Genomic DNA, 20,285 nt, shown 5'->3' on the forward strand with positions numbered 1-20,285 from the left:
CAGCAATGCAAGTGAGCTTATCAGTGAAGTCAAGACTGGAGGCAGCCTGGGCTGCAGTGATCACGCACTCCTGGGATTTGCAGTCCTGAGGGATGTGGGACAGGTGAAAAGTAAAGTCAGGACCCTGAATTTCAGGAAAGCAAATTTCCAGCTCATCAAGGGGTCAGTCAACAGGGCCCCCTGGTTAACTGCCCTCAGGGACCAAGGGAGCAGAACAGAGCTGGCAGATCTTTAAGGACACTTTCCATAGAGCACAAGAGCTTGCCATCCCCAGGTGTAAGAAATTGGGTAAGGAGGGCAAGAGGCCAGCATGGCTGAGTCGAGACCTGCTGGTCAAACTAAAGGGCAAGAAGGAAATACACAGGCAGTGGAAGAAGGGACAGGGATCCTGGGAGGAGTACAGGGACACTGCCTGGTTGTGCAGAGATAAGGCCAAGGCACAGCTGGAGCTGAACATGGCAAGGGACACAAAGAATAACAAGAAGGGCTTCTACAAGTAGTACGACCAGAAAGGGAAGGTCAAAGACAGTGTACCCCCCCCCCACAAACTGGCAATAACAAACAAGGAGAAGGCTGAGGTACCCAACAACTTCTTTGCCTCAGTCATCAGCAAGCTCTCTTCCCACATTTCTTGAGTAGATGAACTGCAAGACAGGGACTGGGGGAGCAAAGTCCCTCCCACCGCAAGTGATGATCAGGTTCATAACCACATGTTCTCTCAAACATCTAGATTGTCCCTACTTGAAGACTGGCATGTTTTAACAAGATTTCATTTACACGCTTTCTTCATGCCAATACTTTGCAATATTAACTTTGAAGAAATTGAGCCATTAAGATAAATCACAGCATGTTTGTATTAACATTTCCAGTGGAAATGTACTACAAGGTCTGCAAAAAGATGACTTTTGCTTCTTATGATCAATTATGAAAAAGTCTACAACCTGAGATGAACAGAAAAACTAATATTAGCATAATACGACACCATGGCTGGTGAAGTCAGACCAAGAAAATAACAAAGTTGTAGAGACAGCATGCTTTGTACTTGTCTCAAGGTTAATATTTTGCTGCAACTACCACATCCTCCCCTTTGAGAAACAGGCTGACAGCAGGGGATGTAACATGTTAGTTTTATATCCTTTTGTGTATCAGAGAATGAAAACCACAAAAATAAAAACAAGAATTGAATTAAAAGCCTCAGTTTGGGCACTAAACCCAAGCTTAAACCCCCAGACTTCCCCTCCAAATCCAGTAGGACTTCTTTTCCAGAAATTACATCATTTATTCTTCCCTTTTTACAACAGTCTCAAAGTCAGGTCCATTACAGTTTTTCCTATTATTACTTGGTTGCCAAAACATCATCCATCTGTCCAATCTGGGATCTGGAAACTGAAGTAGGCATGGAAGTAATCTCCTCTCATCCTATTCTTTCTACTATAGTACACACTTTTATTTCCTTATCATAGTTTTGGGGTTGTTTTTCATTTTTCTCTACTTTAATCTGTATATCAACTGAAATTCCAAACTGTCATTTCTTTTCCCTGCACAAACCCCAGACACTCAAAGACAACATATTCCAGTCAGCACAGCCTGTCTTTCACCAGATGCCTATCCAAAATTTGCTTCAATTTACCTTACATTTGCAAATACAGCAGGTATGTTACAGATCCAAGAATGTTAGATTAAACTGGATGCATTCGTATTAATCACAGGTTTTGAGAGGAAAACATGCTCTGGAGGGGTTTGCTCTGACGTGGGGAACAAAAGTGAACAAGCAACCAAAAAAAGAGCCTGAACTATGTGTGACAAGGATTTAGATATTTAGCATACATTTCTAATTTGCACTAAACACTACTGACTTCTAAAAGAATCCTTAAACAAAACCCTATTAACCCCAAATGAGCTGGTATTCAATGAGAACTTCTGATTCACCTTTTGCAAAGCAACGATTTTGAATGATCGGAGTAAGAAATATCCATTTTAATTACAGATTACACTTTCATTATCACAGGTGATAGAGCTGGCTTCATCAATTTTTTTTCCAATTTGTTATTGCTGTACAAGTACCCACATACACTGCACAGCATGTGTCATGTTTAATTAAAACCTTGGTGCTCACTGACAAAGAATGTGTTGGGTTTTCTTTTCTAATGTAACACTGTTCCACTGGAGGGAAGCATTGGGCTAAAAGCCTCAGGAATTTTGGTTAAGTTTACATTTAATTATCGAACTGAAAGTTCTGAAAGTTTCTTCAGAAGTATTCCCTTGCAATATCAACAGTCTCAGTCTCTCCAGTTTCACATCTTGAGTGAAATTAATCAGGACATACCTAACAGTCTCATTAATAAAATAAGGTTTTCCCCCCCTTCAACTAAAAATTCTTACTACTTTTATGACAAGACATCCCATATCTTCAACTAATCATGGTCAATGACTTCAGGGAAGATATTACCACCAAGCATTTTATCTGTAGCATGCTGAACAGCGATGTTCTATTAAAAAAAACCAAACAAACAAACAAACAACCACACACACACCACACAAAACACCACACAACATCCAAACAAAAAAACCCCATGAACAAACCAAAAACAAAACCACAACCAAACAACACCACCACCACACCCCAAACCCCTCCTCAACACCTTTCCTGCTTTGATTCTGATAGCCAAATATTATTTGCTTTTATGACATAGAATTGTTTTTGCTAGGAATTAACTAAAATGAAAGCCACTTCTCCCAGGTTTAGCAAGGAAGCACATAGTCTGATTTCATAATGGAGAAAATAATGCTCAACAGAAGTGTGGTTCAAATACCACATACATCAGAATTCATTTTTTACAATTACATGTAAATGTAAGGTATAAAATCAAGTAAAGCGTCCTCAGTCTCTAAAGCCCATACTGCCTTGGGTTGACATCCATTTGTAACAGAGGAAAGGTTTTTTTCACCACTTGGCCCCCTCAGATACTATGGGCAATTAGAATAATATTAAAAGCTCAATAATCTGGCCCAGATAAAAATGACCAGAGAAAATGTACAAAATTCAGTAGGTTTGTTGTTTTTTGGGGTTTTTTTTTGTTTGGTTTTTTTTTTGGTTTGGTTGGGGTTTTTTTGTTTTGTTTTTCTTATGAAGAACATCTGGTCAAAGACAAGCTATATAGAGATACTGGAATATGTTCCTGCCTCAAACAATGTGAGCTGCTAAACTTTATCAATAGTTTTGATGCATCATTTCATTTTCAGAAATTTCAGAGAAAATTTCATCCGCTAATCACGTGAAAACATTTAAAACATATACGAAGCCTGCATCTGAAGTATTCAAACAGAGAAGCCAGCAACATTTAGCTCCTGATAGCAGTATTTAATCCTTGTGCTATCCCTGAGAATTAAACTCCTTTGTTTTAGCAGCGCAATGAAGACATGAGGTTCATTTAACATTCATTTTAGCAGCTCAATGTCCAAAAACCAACCTTCCCACCTGCAATTCAGGTACTGTTTCGCATTCAGCGTTCAGAATGACCACTGAAGTTCTTTAATGTCCAACATAGATATAAAATTAGCCTGTCAATTATTTCTTCTCCAGAATAAAAATGTCAGTTACTTAGGCATTTCTTCCCATTTTACTTAAAGTACTAGAGGGATTCGGCCTTCTCAAAGACTGACAGAATTACACCTAAGAATATGACTGAATTTCAGGGGGCTGGACAAACTTAAGGGTTTCTGCCTTTTGAAATTACTTTTTAAAAACCCCAACCTAAGCCTTCAAGTGAAATTATAACAGATGTGCTGCCTCTTTTGTGGAACAAAAGGTTGCAACCTGTATATTGCATATCAATTTTATATTCTGAAGATCATAATAATACTTTCAATATGCATCTGATACATTTCACTGTAAGATGCTCCTTCAGTGGGCTGGTTTGGTTGGGTTTTTTTAATAAATTTGCTTGACATCAGCTATCTCATCTGTAGTCTACATGCCATGTGACAACTCCAGGCCATAAAGCAGGACATTGTACTTTAGTGGTTCAGCTGTTTCCAAGACTGAAGATAGGAAAATACATGCCATTTGATAACATTAAAAAAGAAGTGCCAAATGCTTCTTTCTTTGGATCTTAATGCAGAGGACTGCCTAATTTGAGAGGTTAATTTCTAGGAACAGAAACTTCTGTTGTTTCTGTGAAAACTTCATCAGAAAGCCAGCCAAACCATAAAACTCTGGGTTTTGTTTATTTTTTCTCACATGTTTACTAAAGCAGATTGTGAAAATAAACGTCAGGGAGACCTACAACACAGAGTATTCTCCATCATCATTGCAGTGTCAAGTGCTGAACAGAAAATTCACACACCACGCCCTTGAAGAAGCTAAAAAAGCTCCATCCCCTTACATGTCCTGTGTGCAAGAGGGCTGAACATGCAATATCTTCCTATAGCAGAGGTGAAGAAGCAGCAACCAGACTGCATAAAAAAAAACCAGTAGGATTAAAGCTGCAGGCAGAGATAATGTTGACTTGGAATTGGAAAGAAAGGGGGAGGAAACGGGGAGGAAACGGAGGGAATCAGGCCTCCATGAGACCAGAAGGGCAAAAGCCTTTTGTTTTCTGAACAGCACTCCTCCTTCCTCTTGAGTCTGGAGTGGAAACAGACATCTTGTCATCTCCCTGTTGTCAACAAGTTTCATGAAGCCCGCTCACACAGTGTCTGGTACTTTTCTAGAACTAGTTTAAAAAGAGAGAATTAACCACTGTAGCTGGCCCAGCAAGTCGCAGCCTTGGTTCTAACAAAGTGTCAGTCAGCCTGCTACCGGGAGGTTTTCGATTTTTGCTTTCACATTCCAAGTTGTGGAAGTTACACACAGAATAGTTTCAGTCATGTAGGGCACCAGAATGAGCAATCAGTAAGCACTTGCAAAACATGCCCAACAACACACAGGAATCATGCAGGAAAGAGAGAGATGGGTCCCTACAGCAATGGTCACCTGCCTTTCCCACGAAACTGCCCTTTTCTCTCTGGAATTCCCCTATTCATTCATCATGCCTTCCAATTCTGGCAGCACAACAAGAACATCACAATGCTGACTGCCTCGAATCTCTTTTTCACACGTGCAACAGAATACATGTTTCTGTTTCACCCTGAGAGCAGCCTATCCCGTGCACCAAGGCAGTTGGGGAAAAGCATCCCAGACACAAACTAGCATCTGGCCAGGTAATTAAGCTTATTATCTAGAGGCCTATGTGAAAGGGATGAAATAAAGCTGTGCTAGTTAGATTCATTTTGGAGCTTCCTAATTTGAATCTGTAACCTTTCTAAGTCAGCCTATTCATTTCTATTTGATTATACAAATTATTTTAATAATGTAGAATTACAATCAGTCAAAGAACAAGACAACCATTACAATCATTTATATTTCCCTAAAACACCATCAAAAATTCATACTGCGGGGCAGCAGCACGGGAAATCACTCAACATCTCTTCTCCAGATCCAACTTTAACAGGAAGGCTACAATATCTAAATGTAATAACTAGGGCTGGTTTTACTCCTTTGAAAAAACCACTGAAATGCTAACAACATATTTGTAGTTCTTCAACATCTTAATCAAATAACTCATAGGTAGCTCCTAAAGGATTTACTACTCTCATAGGTAGGTTCTATTATCTCATATGTACTGATCACACTGCCCAGTAGATGGCATCCCATGACACAAATGACATTTATACCGCAGGTCCAAGAACAATTTTGCCACTATCAGTGCGAACACAAACATCAAGTGAACATTTTAAGTTTTTTTCAAATAGATCCCAGAAACACTTGTGGTTTCGCTATCACCTTGGCTGAAACAGCAAAGTTTTTTTTCTTAGATGACATAACAGTAAGCCCTGTCCATGCAACTTTTTTTTTATTTTAAATATCACCTTTGCAAAAAGCTTCAAACCAAGTAACAACAACAATCAATTCTTGATCACTGTCCAAAAATCATTGCAAAGTTCATTTCCTACATATCAAATCACTGAAAAAGGAGATACTATACTAATAATTCTGCAAGATGAGGTTTAAATATTGCCCATTTATTCTGCCTGAAATTGGCCAAAATAGGTTCTGTACAAGCACACACACATAACCTCAATCAGTTCTTGTCAATATTAAACATATATTCTCTCTACACAATAAAAAGAGTAATCATTTTCTCTGTAAACATTTTGCATACAGATCTGCAGATTCTTTCATCTCTCTAAATACGCTGCTGGCACATCACACACATAAACCAGAAAATGCTCTTGAGGCTGCTGAAAACTCTGCACTAGATATGTAGATATAATTTTACCATGAATCACTATACAGCCCATGATACAAAAAAACCTACTTTCCTGACAAGCTAGGTAAAGAGCTTCCCATCCTCCGTAACAGAACTTGCCTACATTGAAAAGACAGACAAAATAATGCATATCCCTGTGCTAAAATACAGAAAGCAAGCATGAATGACAAAAAGGAAAAAAGTTCATAGAAGTCCTGTGAAACTCCTTCAGATAAGATGAGAATGCAGGAGACTAATTCTCAAAACACATTTTTTAACTAGCCTACTCTGTTTATATCTAAGGAATTTTTTGTTCAGCAAAATATAAATATGGAATCCACATTCAGTGGAGGAGAGCTATTATGTTTGAAGCTTCCTAGAATAGTATTCGCTATGACTTCTATTTTTTGTTTTATTACTTTTTCAAGCTACTGCATACACCACAAAACACTTTCTCCAGATATGGTAGCCAAAAGTGTGTATCAAGTAGTTACTGACAATCTAAATAGTGTTTTCTAGGCTTCATATCCTGATCACTCTTCACTAATTGTTTCTTAAATTCAGACAGAGAAAGCTAGATTACAGTTTTAAGTCCTGGCCTCCTACGGCACAAAGATGTTTTCACTCAGTATCACAGACTTCTATATTTTCAACAAAAATGTCAAGTATCTTCTCTGAACAGATTATTACATTTAACATATCTAAACATTTAGAAAACAGCAGAATTCTTAACCAGTCATGAGAAGTGATTCACAGTGAAAAGTTTTGCCAGACATGTTAAAGAGTTTTAAAGGAGAACTAGAAACTGTGTACATTGCAAAGAATTTTTGACCAAGCAGATCTGGATTTCTAATTTAATATTTGACGGTCTGTCTCACATGTCTCGTCGCTAAATTAATATAATTTAATTTGACCATCAAAACCATCACAAGATGAAAGCCTGCTAAAGTAGTGTAAAAGACATTAAAATTAAACAAATTGCAACACATTTATCAGAGCACAGGAAGTTCGTAACGTGGTAGCAAAGGGAACTGGCACCAGACATGATCTTCTTTAACAACTCTGTTAATCTGGAAAATGGCAAACAGCATGTGAATTCTATTAACAGAAAAGCACAAACTGAGGAAGCTGTAAACAGTGCCAGGGCAAGAAAATAACAGTAACACCAATCGCCTAAATCCTGTATCTAGAAAAATCAATGGCAAAGTTTCTCATTTAATAGGACGGCACCAGATTCCTGAGTTTATTTCGGGACTAAAGAGACAACAGAAATACTGAGCTGAGGCAAACACCAACTGAAAGAGAACAGGAAAGAACATCATACATATATGAGTTTTATAGGTTTAAGAAACTCCAGGAAAAACTGAGAAAACTCCCAAAAGAAATTAAACAGATGAACTGGTACTTCTCTGTTGAGGCATGCAGAATTAAGAGGTGATCTTCTCAGAAAATAAACCTTTGTATATTTTGGTTTAGAGTGTAATTTAAGAAGAGTGACCAAGAAATAAAAAAGGAAAAACTAACAAGGAGAACAAGACACGTTCAGTCAGGCATAGGAGAGAACTGAGTAGTATGGTTCAACTGAACAGAGAAGTTAAAGTGTTTGAAGACTCAATAGCCTTGACTTCCTTTTCTATGAGTCACTGTTTTAGGTAGATAAGAAAAAAATATCAATACTCAATACACCTGGCAGCCACAAAATTCATCAGTTTTCGTTGTAAATTCTTACCTTTGCAAAAAGCTTAGCAGAAATTAAATACCCTATCTGGGTACACTCTACTCATAGCTCTGGTGCCTGGAATACACACCCAGCTTCACTTCCTTTGAACCACCAGACTCACTCCTGACCCTCTGAGGATACTTAAACACTCCCAAAGTAGGCAAACGTGGCAAGCTTCTCTCCCCTGCAGCACAGAGAAGAGGTTAAGATTTAGTACAGACAGCAATGCAGGAAGCAGGCAGAACTGGCTGGGCAACCACAGAGCTAGAAGTGAAAGATGAAAGTTTTCATGCAGCAAGTGTTCCAGCTCTCACAGTAATAACTAGCAATTACAACATGTCTCATCATAGCTGAGACTTAAAAACTTGTACAAGGTGGTCTGGAAATACACAGACTTTTCATGTCAGGAAAAGAGATCCAGAAAGCAGCTGCAAGGAGGGAACGAACAAGTGGTTCTCCACTAAAGAAAGCAGTGATGTCTGATAAACGGCAGGCAGCCATACCTAGATTCCTACCTATCGCTCAGCTAAGTTCACAGAGAGGAGCACAACATCACTTCAAAATTTACAGCCTGTTTTCAAAATCATCAGTTTGAAGGACACCAAAATGTCATAAAAGGAAATTATCTTTCCTTAACACCACAAGAGGCCTAGGAACTTGAATTGAGTTTCTCTGAACGCAGGACAGAATTATAACATAAACTTATTTTTAAAAATTGAAATAGGAGGTTAATAACCTACAATGTATTAATTTAAGTAATAGCAGTGTTCTACCCTGGGCTTTCTCAAGAATTTTTCTTACTATGAACATAGCCTTAGTAGCCACTCTTTGCTACAGAGAACAGCTTCTCAGGCTGGTAACGTGCCTGCAGAAACTACATTTGCTTATGACATGACAGCTAAACCAGAAAAGTGCTGTGGGAAATGCAGTATCCTAAAGCAAAAAAGGTTTCATGCCTACTTCAGTCAGGCTCTGAGTTTGTTCCATTCCCCTCTCCCTTTCTTTCCAATCCTCTGTGGCACATACGTCTTTGCTAATTGCCCATACGCTCTTCTCCTGGCAACCCAGCCATTTACAAGCCATACTAAAATGCCTACCTTTCTCTTTCTTCCTCTCATTAGGAAGAGTTTAATTTATCTTTATTAATAATAGTTTCTTTTTTCTTCTCTTATACCACATATGCATAAAGAACCAAAGACTGTAAGAATATCACCTTCTGAACACTTCCTTGACAGTCCCATTCAACCTTTACACATATATCCAATTTACTTTTCAGAATAATTTACTAACCAGCCTATTTGAAAATTAGCCAGATCATTTTCCTAAATTGCTTTCAATCTGTCACTAAACATTAAAAGCCATCACTGATTTATGAATCACAGTTCATGAATCTTCAGTACTTAAGTCTTTTTACTGTAATTAACTCAATCTCTTAAAAAATACTTTTTTAATTTAGGAAAAAACATTGTAAAAAAATTCTGTTCAAACCTATTCTCAAGGTAAACACTACAGGGAAAACACTACAGAATTGGGATTTTTTAACTGAACACACTAAAAAGGAAAGCATCACTTGGGACAAGTATGAAAAAATAATTGCAAGTCTGTCAAACAAGATAACAAGGGACTAATTTACTGTAGAAAACATTACATGTAAGTTCATCATCTTCACTATTATTTTACCATAAAATCCCAACCATATTAAGAAATGTAAGATAGAAGAAGAGTTTGTTTTTATTCCTGGAACTGAAAGCTGCCACCTACAATTTCAAAGAGAAAAAATAATCTCTATTGTTATCTGTACAGAAGCTGACGATACACTGAGGTCAGTATTTAGAGCACCTATATTCAACTGGAGGGAGAAAAAACAACTCTGAGCAAAACAATCAGTGTGGTTTCAGTGTAGCTGTTTTGTTACAGGTAGAAACACTGAAAGGCAGAATAAAGACCAAAAAAAATAGATTTTTGTTCTATCCTGCCAAGACTCAGATCTCTCAAATCCTCACATTAAATTTTAATGAAGCAAATTCCCAAGTACTCTAACTGACACCACAAGAGTCAGACAGGTACCACAGTTCCCATGATCTTGCTTCAGACAAAAGCTTTCAGCTTTTTCAAAAGCCCCTCATCCTTACTGTGAATAGGAGACAGTCACTCAGCCTTGCTCTAGACCAAAACATTCAGAATTAAACAACATCAAAAACATTCAGGAAACTGCATTTCCACAAAGGATCACATAGACGGAAACAGCCTGAAACTTACAGTTGCAGAGGAATACTCAGAACAGGAACCTAATTTAACGATTGAACAACTACAAGAAAAAGGGAAATCTTGTTTACCATAGATTTCTAAAAATTTGGAAATTGAGTTTTAACAAAAAATATCCTTTTCTATAATAAATGGAAAAAATAAGAGGGATGTTTTTATTTGCTGAACTACAAGAACAAAGCAGGTGCCTAATAATACAGCACTTTGCCAAACAGATAAAATACACCTCACTTCAAAATTTAAGAAACAAGAACAGGACGCATCAATACCCATTAGGTCTCACAACCTACTATGGGTGCAGATGCCATGCTGCAGTTACAAAATGCACAAAACAGTATTTTAAGGATAAGAGCAAAACCAACTGTACAAACAAATCTGATATATCTTGATTGAAATAAGTTTTAAAATGATCTGCCTATGCTTAGCACTATGAAAGCATGTGCAGGCAGTGTCATCTTACAGATTAGGGACATTTAATGCAATGCGATATTACACAAGTTAAGGAAGTGTCTGCTTACTTCAAAAGCATTCATTTGTGAATAGGGACATTAGAAGAAATGAAAAATAGGTTTGGAAAAACCTCAACACAAATTTTAATGCAATCACTACAAACAGAGTTAATCAGCTGCTGACAGGAAATACTTCCTCTGAAAAAACACATCACAGTATTCCTCATATCTAGAGGCTGAAGTGCTGTACCTCAATCATCACCCCAAAGTACTTTATTCTTGCCTAGATAACTTTATGGTAGCATGTAATTCTCAACAATCCACTCCTTCACCTTTCTGGTCATTTGTCTTTAATTCTGAATACTTCCAAGAACAAACTATTACCCGAGCTCTGAGATACAATGAGCGTGACGCCTCCTAGTAACTGGTTCCAATACTTAAGTGCTGGATAATATCACAACAGACTACAAACCAACCCCAAACCTATTACAATCCTCCATTTTTATTATTTATGTGACTTCATCGGTTAAAACTTAGAATTTGCATTCTGCAGATCCTCTGCTTCTAAATAAACTTTCAGATAGCAGTTTGGAATAACACAAGAATGCTATTCATAGCAACGTCTATGAGTCCAAATTTGAATAGTAACAGTCAATTATTCTAAGGAATCATTTTTAAAGTGAAGGTTACATTCTAAGGAATCTTTACTTGTAAAGTTACTCTTCTATAGCAAAATCTGAAGCTGTTTTCTCAGCTTCTCACAAAAGTCTTCTTGAATGAGGAACACTACATGCTGTCAGATTCTGCCTGGCAATTCACAGGCCTTATACCAAAACAACTTGGGAGAAGATACTTGCAGATCATAGCATCCAATCTTTCTGTATTCAGGAGGGTTTATTCACCTTTGCAGTTTTCCAAAACTGAAACTAAACAAGGGAGAAGAGAGCTGCAAAATGTATCTGACCTCCTCCTGAGTCAAGACACTCTGCCAGCTTCTACTCCATCTTCTTAGATCTGTAAGGTATCTAATATAATTAACAAATACAAGTCTAAACAATAAAAAGTGGTCATGGTTTATAGCAGAAGTAACCAACTTCCATCTATACAGTCAGAGATCAAACTAGGCTGACATTTTCATCTTATCAGAACAGCACAAATGATAGCACAAGACAGGTATGGAATTAAGATCACCTGAGCTATCTACGCATACCTAAATTTTAAAAAGTTTAGTCGTGATGTAGAAAGTTCTGCACTCTCTGCAGGTTACTTCTGCAAAGCTTCAGTGTCTTTTTCTTCAAGAGTGTCCTGAATTCTCTTTCCCAGCCTTACCTCATTTTCCACAGCTAAGTTTACGGAGAAAGTCTACTCTGGACACGTGAAAAATAACAGCAGCAACAGAATCACAATGTTAGGGATTGGAAGGGACCTCGAAAGGTCATCTAGTCCAATCCCCCATAATAATTCAGGTGCTGAAGTCAGTGGCCTTATTTACTTTTGGGAAGTAGAGAGGTAAATTAGAAGAAAACTTTCGAAACTGCAGTGGTAGAACAGTGTCTGTCCAGTTGTGTGTCCACCACTACTAGTCTTGGTGAAGCTGCTCTCACAGACCTGACTTCAGCAGTGAATCACAAGATGCTTCTCACTACAGATATTTTCCACTTGCAGAGGCAATCCATACCTCAGCTTGCATACTGATATACCATAATACCCGTACACTAAACACCATTTGTGTTAGGCACATCTCATCGTTACTGCCTATATTAAAAGCATATGCATATGTTTGCAATAATTCAAACATTTGCTTTGTTGAAGTGAAAGTCAGGTGATGGTATCCTGAGCACAGACAAGCCTTTGTGCCAAAATTATAGATTTCTTCAGAGATAATTTCCTTCTAACTATCAAAAAAGGAAGTCCAACCAACAAAGGTTTACAGCCAGACGCCCAACAGTTTCAAATTCATTCCAGGTGAACAGTGATTTCTAAGCATGTACAGCTAATACACACACGAAATGGTAAGTTATGCAAAAAACATATCACCATGAAGACCAAACATTGTTTCTTAACAGAATAATTTATTTGGAAGATGGAAGTTACTGACCATCATCCAAGTCCTAACGCATTTCTGACCTTGAAAATCTTGTATTATCTATCGCTGCTGGAGCTAGGACACTTGAGATAGTATCCAGAAAATATCATATGTTTAAGAGCTCACAGCACTGCTGTCCAAGCCACCACCTCAAGGATGCCTCCATGTAATTCTAACGTTGTTCCAGGCACACACCCAGGTGTTTACTTCCAGAAGCTGCCACAAAGTTCCTGTGATATTATCAAGCATCTGGAGACCAGCAATGCTGGTCTGTAGAGGTACAGAATTTGTTTAGAAATTTGTTTAAAATTAAAATCCTAATATGAATACTGATATTCTCAAACAGCTTCATTCCCTCTGTCACATTAATTCATGCTAATTTCTACACTGTTTATACATAATACTTCACCTCGTCCTTTCAGTTTTTTAGGGTAAATAAGTCAAAGACAACTGGCCACTAGTAATCACCTTCGGCCAAGAATACTGGCTGCTTTAGTATCAATAAGCTAACAGAAGTCAGACCATAAATATAATTTACACTAGGAAGCAACTGTTACTGAAGTTATGTAAACAACGGCTGTCCTCAACAAATAATTAAAGAATCCAGTCATAACCTAGACTAGTAGTAAAATTTTCACTACTAAAGCCACTTCATCTCATCTAAGAAATAAAACACAAATAGATCTCTCTAACAAACAGGTCAGAGAAACTGCTGCCTGAAAACATATTCAGCAATAGCTACTTTCTGAAATAAGCAATGGCTAGTTGTGCTACCAAGAAACACTAGAGCTTGGATTTTCAATTGAAGAGGTTTACAGAGGCAGGCATTGAACATCTACTGCACCTGAACCCAATCTGGGTCTACCGCTTCCTGAGGTGTTTTTGAAAATCCCACCCTAGAGCATGCTACAGAGCAAAGTAGCAGAGGGAGAGCACAGCAAAGGGAAGGAAGAACAAAGACAAGGAAATAAGAGGGTAAAAGAGATCAAAGACAAAAAGAAGGAAACCAAAGATCATTTATCCTACCAGAGACAGCACCTCTTGTCAGTCAAGACAAGAAACATTGCCTCCCAAAAAGAATCTGGCACCAGGAAGTGGCAGAAGTGATGGGGGAAGACCAAATCTGACCTGAGGTAAGAAAAAAAAAAATGGAGTTATGATTTTTTTTTTTAACTTTGTTGCTTCATCTTACTTTTGCAATATATTTTTAATGATTTTAAGTTAGTGTCTTTTTTCAGCTGGATTTTGTCACTGATGCCAGCGGGATGATCCAGATCAAATGTGGAACAGAATCACTAGTATTTTGATTAAAATGTGAAATTCTATGCAAATACTGAAACGAAAAACAAATTTTAAATACCATCGGGAAGCTATATGCAGTGATAGGTGCAAACAATGTATGTCACTGAACTGTCCCAGTGAGTCGAAAATTTGTAAGAATGGACTTGCATCTTTAAAACTCAGTGCAATGGAGTCTTCAGGAGACTTTCCTGAGTGCCTTCTAACAGAACATAAAATCCGCACCTGATAACCCACATGCAAATGGGAGAAACATCATGGTTTCCTGGTTCCTTGTTTAATTGTAATAAAGAAGTTCTACCCAGGTTCTCCAACTAGAAATGGGGCAACTTTCAGAGAAAGTCTTCTAAAAGCTCCAAATAAAGCAATCACAATAGAAAGAATTAACACACATGAAATTCACTGCAGAGTTACAAATGGGCAATAAAAAGAGGAATTCTTGCACAAAGGCAAATCATAGGCTTAGTCAGCCTAAAAAAAAAAAATGTAAATAGTTTAACATTAAAAAATATTAAAATTCCGAAAACCAAATCCATCCTCTCCCTAACACTTAAACTACATTCTCAGAACAAACCTGAGGGGAGGGGAATAAATCTTTCCAAATATGTCAGAGGCTCCAGTGACTTGTATCCATACTTGAAACTGAATTCCAAGCTAGAACCAATGACTTTGAGTGGCAGAAATCCAGCTACCACCTGCACACATCATTGAAATACAATTCTGAATCCTGTGGGTGAAGAGAAGTTATGCGAGTGACAAAAATCATATTAAAGATGAAGACACTTCCATGATGATGACCCACAATTTTCATTTGATACAGACCTCACTTAACAACAGTGTCAGTAAGCCAAATAAAACTTTTAAAATAGCTCTAAACTGAAACCTTGGGTTTAAACGTATATTCTAAAATAGCAAAATGAGCTTATCTCTATGCTCCACAGTGAATTCAAAATGGTCTTCATTGTGTCAAAATTAACTGTAATAATGCTATGTAAAGATAAAAATGTGGATAACTATAAGGACCATATGCACAAAAACCAGTAAAAGTAAGTTCAAAACAGATATTCAGGTGATGCTTCAGGGGAAGGTGCAGGAACAAAACGGGACATAAGATTTGAGATACTCAACAGCCACATTCGAATCTGAAATAGTTAAGAGACCTGGAGTATAAAATGTGAGATAAACTCCAAAACTTTAATTGTTTAATCTGGATACTAGGTAGCCTCAAGAATCTTTAGTGAAAAAATTCTCCACAATCTCATTATCTACTGTACGAAAAAGCACTTCAGTTTTAATCACCCTCTTGAATTCATGAAATATCTTCTTGTATTCAAAAGGGGAGATTACAGACTCCTATGCAGACGATGCCTTTCTTTCAGCTTCCCTCTCCATATCAGCATTTTTGCAGCAAACACCTTTTCAATTTCCATCCACACAGTAATTCCCTCTCATATGTGTCCTGAGTCACTCACAGCACTCTTTTTGAGTTCTCTGAACTCAGTGTGCCTGAGCTGCTCAGTGTCTTATAACAATGTTTCTGTACGGGTGAGCAGCATTGCTGCCTATAGTTGTTTGTACATCTCTTCTCCATTACAACTCCATTTTCAGAACCTACAGCTATCAAACCCACTCATCTACTCCAAATCCTGTAAAGAATGCACTGGATGTGTAGAATTTAGCCCAAGTGATTCCAAGAGCAATAAAAAAACCAATCTAAACACTCTCCAAAACTCAAATCTTGCTTATATTAAAATATATGTATCGTAGTATCAATCCATTATGAGAATCTATAGGAAATGCAATCTAACACAATTATATTCCTTTCTAGAAAGCCACCACCTCAGTGCAGCAGAGCATATGGTGTTCAGTAAACAAACAGAAAAGTATTTGTTTTATCATCATTGGTCAGTCTGAGTCTTTGACACACTTTGAGAAAATCCATAGTTAATGCAATTTTTTTATGTCTTTTCCTGCAAGTATTTCTCTATAGCATTCTGGTGCAGCACAAATATCAACAAATTAACAGCACTTCTAAGCAGTGTTTTCTTTCTCTTGGAAGAGGGAAATAAAGGCAAGTCCACTGAACCCAGTTGCCCAACCTGAAATGTCAAAGAATGGATTTTCCAGAATCTTTGATTTTTCAAAGGGCATTGCTCAGTTACTACAGTTGCAGTTGCAAATGCTCAGATCCCAAAAATCTCAAATCAAGCCTTCATAACATGAAGAACAAACAGCTAACAGCCACCTGTGAATTCTTGCCAAAGTGATTTGCTTAGCAGTTCACATCAGCTCTGCTGCAGAGGACAGGAGGGAGGGTTGGTCCAACTTTCCACAACAAAACTCTGTTGTCAACACCTCAACCATCCTTTCTTTCTGTAATGCCTCTACCTGCTCATTTGCTATACACTCCCAAACACAGACCAGTGGTCTAACATACAAAACCCTCCCACCCATCCTAAGGGAGGGAGAGAGGGGTGGTATGGAGTAGATAGCATGCAGCTGTGTAATTACAATGCAGACACTCAAAGAAGGTTGAATTACTGCTGTCTATGTAACCAAACTCTGGCACATCCCAACTCCTGAGTGCTGTTCTTCAAATCTGCTGCTATGTCCAGCAGCTTCTTGAATGTACTAACACTTTTGGTATTAGTCACTGTTCCATTTTTGTATTTCTTAACAATAACTGAAGTAACAACAATAAAGACAACTATGAACAGTGACACCCCCAACTCTTCCTCAAATATTATCAGTAATGTAGACATGCAAAGGTATTTGAAAAGCTTTTTTATTTAACATGTACGAACTGTATTTGTCCAGTACAGCTCAAGCAACTTGTGTGGCTCTCTAGGCTTCATCTGAATCCCTTCTGGTCACCACTAGTTCAAGCAAATATTTGGGAGTAAGAGTTATTTCACCACATTCTTCTCTCTTCAACCCTACCCAATAATGTTAAAAGTATCAAAATTCTGGTCCAGTTTTTCGGCTTAAGATACTGGCTATCAATCTTTCAACATTGATCACTTAATCTGATCTTTTTCTCCTGTTTCCCAAAGAATATTTGAACTATGGCATTACTTCTTATCACAAACCTGAGAAAAATGGTCTCTCTTTACACATTTTTTTGGAGGACCTTGTTCAGAGACTTTGCAGGGACAGAAGCATTACGGTTCACAGACAGTATGTTTCCTAAAGCATCAGAGCCAGAAACTTTGTTTAAATGAAAATCTAGCTTCCTCAAAACCAGTACCTTGCTAGTTAAAAGACCACTGTGTGCCCAAGCTCCTTTTATTATTAAACGATGATTCAGTTTCTCACTGAAAGTAAGCAACAGTTTAACAAAAGTAGATTACTGTGTTCCAGTATTTCTAATCACATTTGCAGTTGTTTATGTTTAAAATTTTTTATGTTCTAAACATAGCTCTCACTAGTTAAATTATCACACCAACTCATTTTCAGATACTGTACTACACCTGTAATTATATGCATTAGTATGCTACCATAGAACAAAACTAACAATAGTATGAAATACTTTTATATACAGAGTAAGAAAAAGCTTCATCGGATGATCAAATATTAGTGCAAATTAAAAAAAAAATAAAAATCACGGTTTTATGTTACATGGAAAACTTAATCTGGATTTATTTTCTACAAAACAGATCTAAGTAGCAGCAACAAATGAAAAAAATCTGTCATCATTCTGTATTGTGGAATAGTAAAATTCCATGTTTGGAGAAGACGTAAGCAAAATATTAAAATGCATCAGATGGTAGCAAGTTGTAACAGGCCTCACAAATGCATGTTTCATTATTAAACGCAGTATTTCACCAACACAGTATCTTGAGCACTTTGTATGAAAAATATGTAGTCTTGTTACCTGAATGAACAGTTTTACATGCAAAAAATAGATTAATTCTGCATTTAGTGGCAATTCTATAACTGACACTACATGAAATATTAAAAGTTGGGCACAAACCGATAAGTGTTGTCCTGACAGAAGTTTGTAGTACACTTCTGCAGCTCAAGTATGACACAACTATTGAATAATTAGAGGGAGAGAAATTACTCTTGCTTTTAATGTTTTCAAGAAGTTTGTTACGTATAAAGTTTTACTTATGTTTTGTAGAGTGATCATACAGAAAATGTCATCAGCTCACACTCCTGATCTGTTCATTGAATGGCTAGAAGATAGTAGCTTACACCACCCATACATTAGCTGTTTTCAAGTGGTTGGTATATACTCAAGTGTAACTCTAGGATTTCTTGAATTTCAAAGACCAAGTTCTGTGTATTTCTTTAAGATGTACTTATTTACCCTTCTACTACAAATAAGCACTTGATTTAAAAGATCTCTATGCAAGACATTTATACATACAAAAAAAGAGGAGCACTGAGACTCCAGCTCACTCAAATACAAGGTGCTTGAAGCCAGGTGAGAATATCTGAAAACTCACATGGTTCTGACAGTCACTGTTCTCACTTCCTAGCTTTATTACCACTATCCGTTTGCAGCTTCACATGGGACTAGGTGTAACTGCAGAGCTTTGCCGATTCGTAAGAAACACTGACTAATGGGTACGATCAAAAAGAACCACCACTTGCATTGCTGCTAGCTTTCTGAAGCTTGATGAATACGTGCCTTAGTGAAAATAAGAAAAAGTATGGAACTCAGACTGGGAGTGTGTTGCAGTCTGTGCAAGACTGAGAATCAGGTGGTGCAGGCAGTATGGCGCTGTGAGCCCTTTGGAGCTGCTGGGTGTAGGGAACCTGAAGCCAAGCCCTTGTACGACCAGTAATGCTGGAGCAACCTAGTTTCACAAAAGAATTTGAAAAAAATGGCTTTACAGTTATATTCCTGGAAGTTGTGATTCTCTGTTTTTCTGCTCTCCGAGGTGGTGTCTGCTGCCATAAAAGAGCATCATTGCCAGATGTACGTCCACAGAAAAAAAATCTTTAATATGCAAAATACCTTCTGGTATGCTTTCTAGGGTATAAAAAAAATACCTACCTGCTCCTTGTAGGCTGCCAAATATTACACCACCACATACTCCTCGACAAAGGGGCTAACCCAGAGAAAGACAGCTTGTCACTCCTATAAAGGGAACAACATGAAACCCAAGACCAGGGGATGACCTCATGTTGCATTCTAGAAAACCAAGGCAGAGAATAACTAGTCTCTTCACATCACAGAACAAAAATGAGTTTTGAAAAATTAGAAGCAACTAGCAAGAGGCAGATACACACTAACAGATACTCCTGACAGTATTACCAATACTGTCTCTTAAACACTGAATGAACATTTGAAGAAAGAGCAACAATATTTCAAATACTAGTTGCATCCATCTTCCTGATTTCAGGAGAAACCTGAGCCCAAACGTCATGTGCAAAATGAGAGCACAGTGAAAAGGTGGGCTATGGCCAGACTTCTTCTGGAGGATAACAAAATATCTTTAAAAAAAAAAAAAAGACAAAAACACATACCTGATTTTATTTTAGGAATTATTACACCAAGGAAAACAGTCAAGAAAATCTGATGGAAAGTAAGCTTAAATCTCCATCAGATGCTTCATGGCCTATTTAAATTCCCAAGACCCTGGAGTTCCAACTTCTCCAGCATTTACCCTTCCAGAGATATCCTTTCCCATGATAAAACTGGTACAACATCCAGATTCTGCCAGGAGCAATCAATAAACCTTGCTTGCAGCTTTGAGGATGGACCATTTTAAAGGAAACACACAGAAAATATATCACTTACTAAACATGATTAAAGCTTGCTTTTTCCCTATAGCATATTCTTCCAAGATAGTCCTTCCCAAACTAGTCACATTAGATCAAAAACTGTCACCTATGAATGACAGATCTGAAACAAGAATTACTTTTATTCAATATTTCATTTCTAAGGATTTCCAGATTTCTAACAAAATTAGGTCTCCAAACCACTTTTCCATGAAGCTGGAAAAGCATGTCTTTCATATTAGTTGGAATAACTCATATTGAAGATGAATAAAACAAAACAGCTGAAGTATAAAGAGGAGAATCACTGAGAAATTAAGAAACTTTTAGATTTTTAATAAAAACATATCTCAAGGATAAAGTGACAGACTAAGGAGTCCACATCTGCAATACAAAATTACCAAACTCACACTCACTTATCAGGAAAGAAAATTGTTTCCATTTTT

The 20,285-nt window shown here is 37.5% G+C and overlaps 1 protein-coding gene across 2 annotated transcripts in view; it reads right to left on the bottom strand.

Annotated features, from left to right (window-relative positions):
• The window catches only part of KCMF1 (potassium channel modulatory factor 1), a 58,575-nt gene that overhangs the window by 35,760 nt on the left and 2,530 nt on the right, over window positions 1-20,285 (bottom strand). The window contains exon 2 of one of the 2 annotated variants that reach the window (XM_065655966.1): window positions 13,837-13,938. The exons of the other annotated variant lie outside the window; for it this stretch is intronic. The gene's annotated coding sequence lies outside the window, so the exon portion shown is untranslated. The remainder of the gene's footprint in view (window positions 1-13,836; window positions 13,939-20,285) is intronic. 2 annotated transcript variants of the gene reach the window in all.

This window comes from Caloenas nicobarica, chromosome Z (genome assembly GCF_036013445.1).
Source record: "Caloenas nicobarica isolate bCalNic1 chromosome Z, bCalNic1.hap1, whole genome shotgun sequence".
Taxonomy (NCBI): domain Eukaryota; kingdom Metazoa; phylum Chordata; class Aves; order Columbiformes; family Columbidae; genus Caloenas; species Caloenas nicobarica.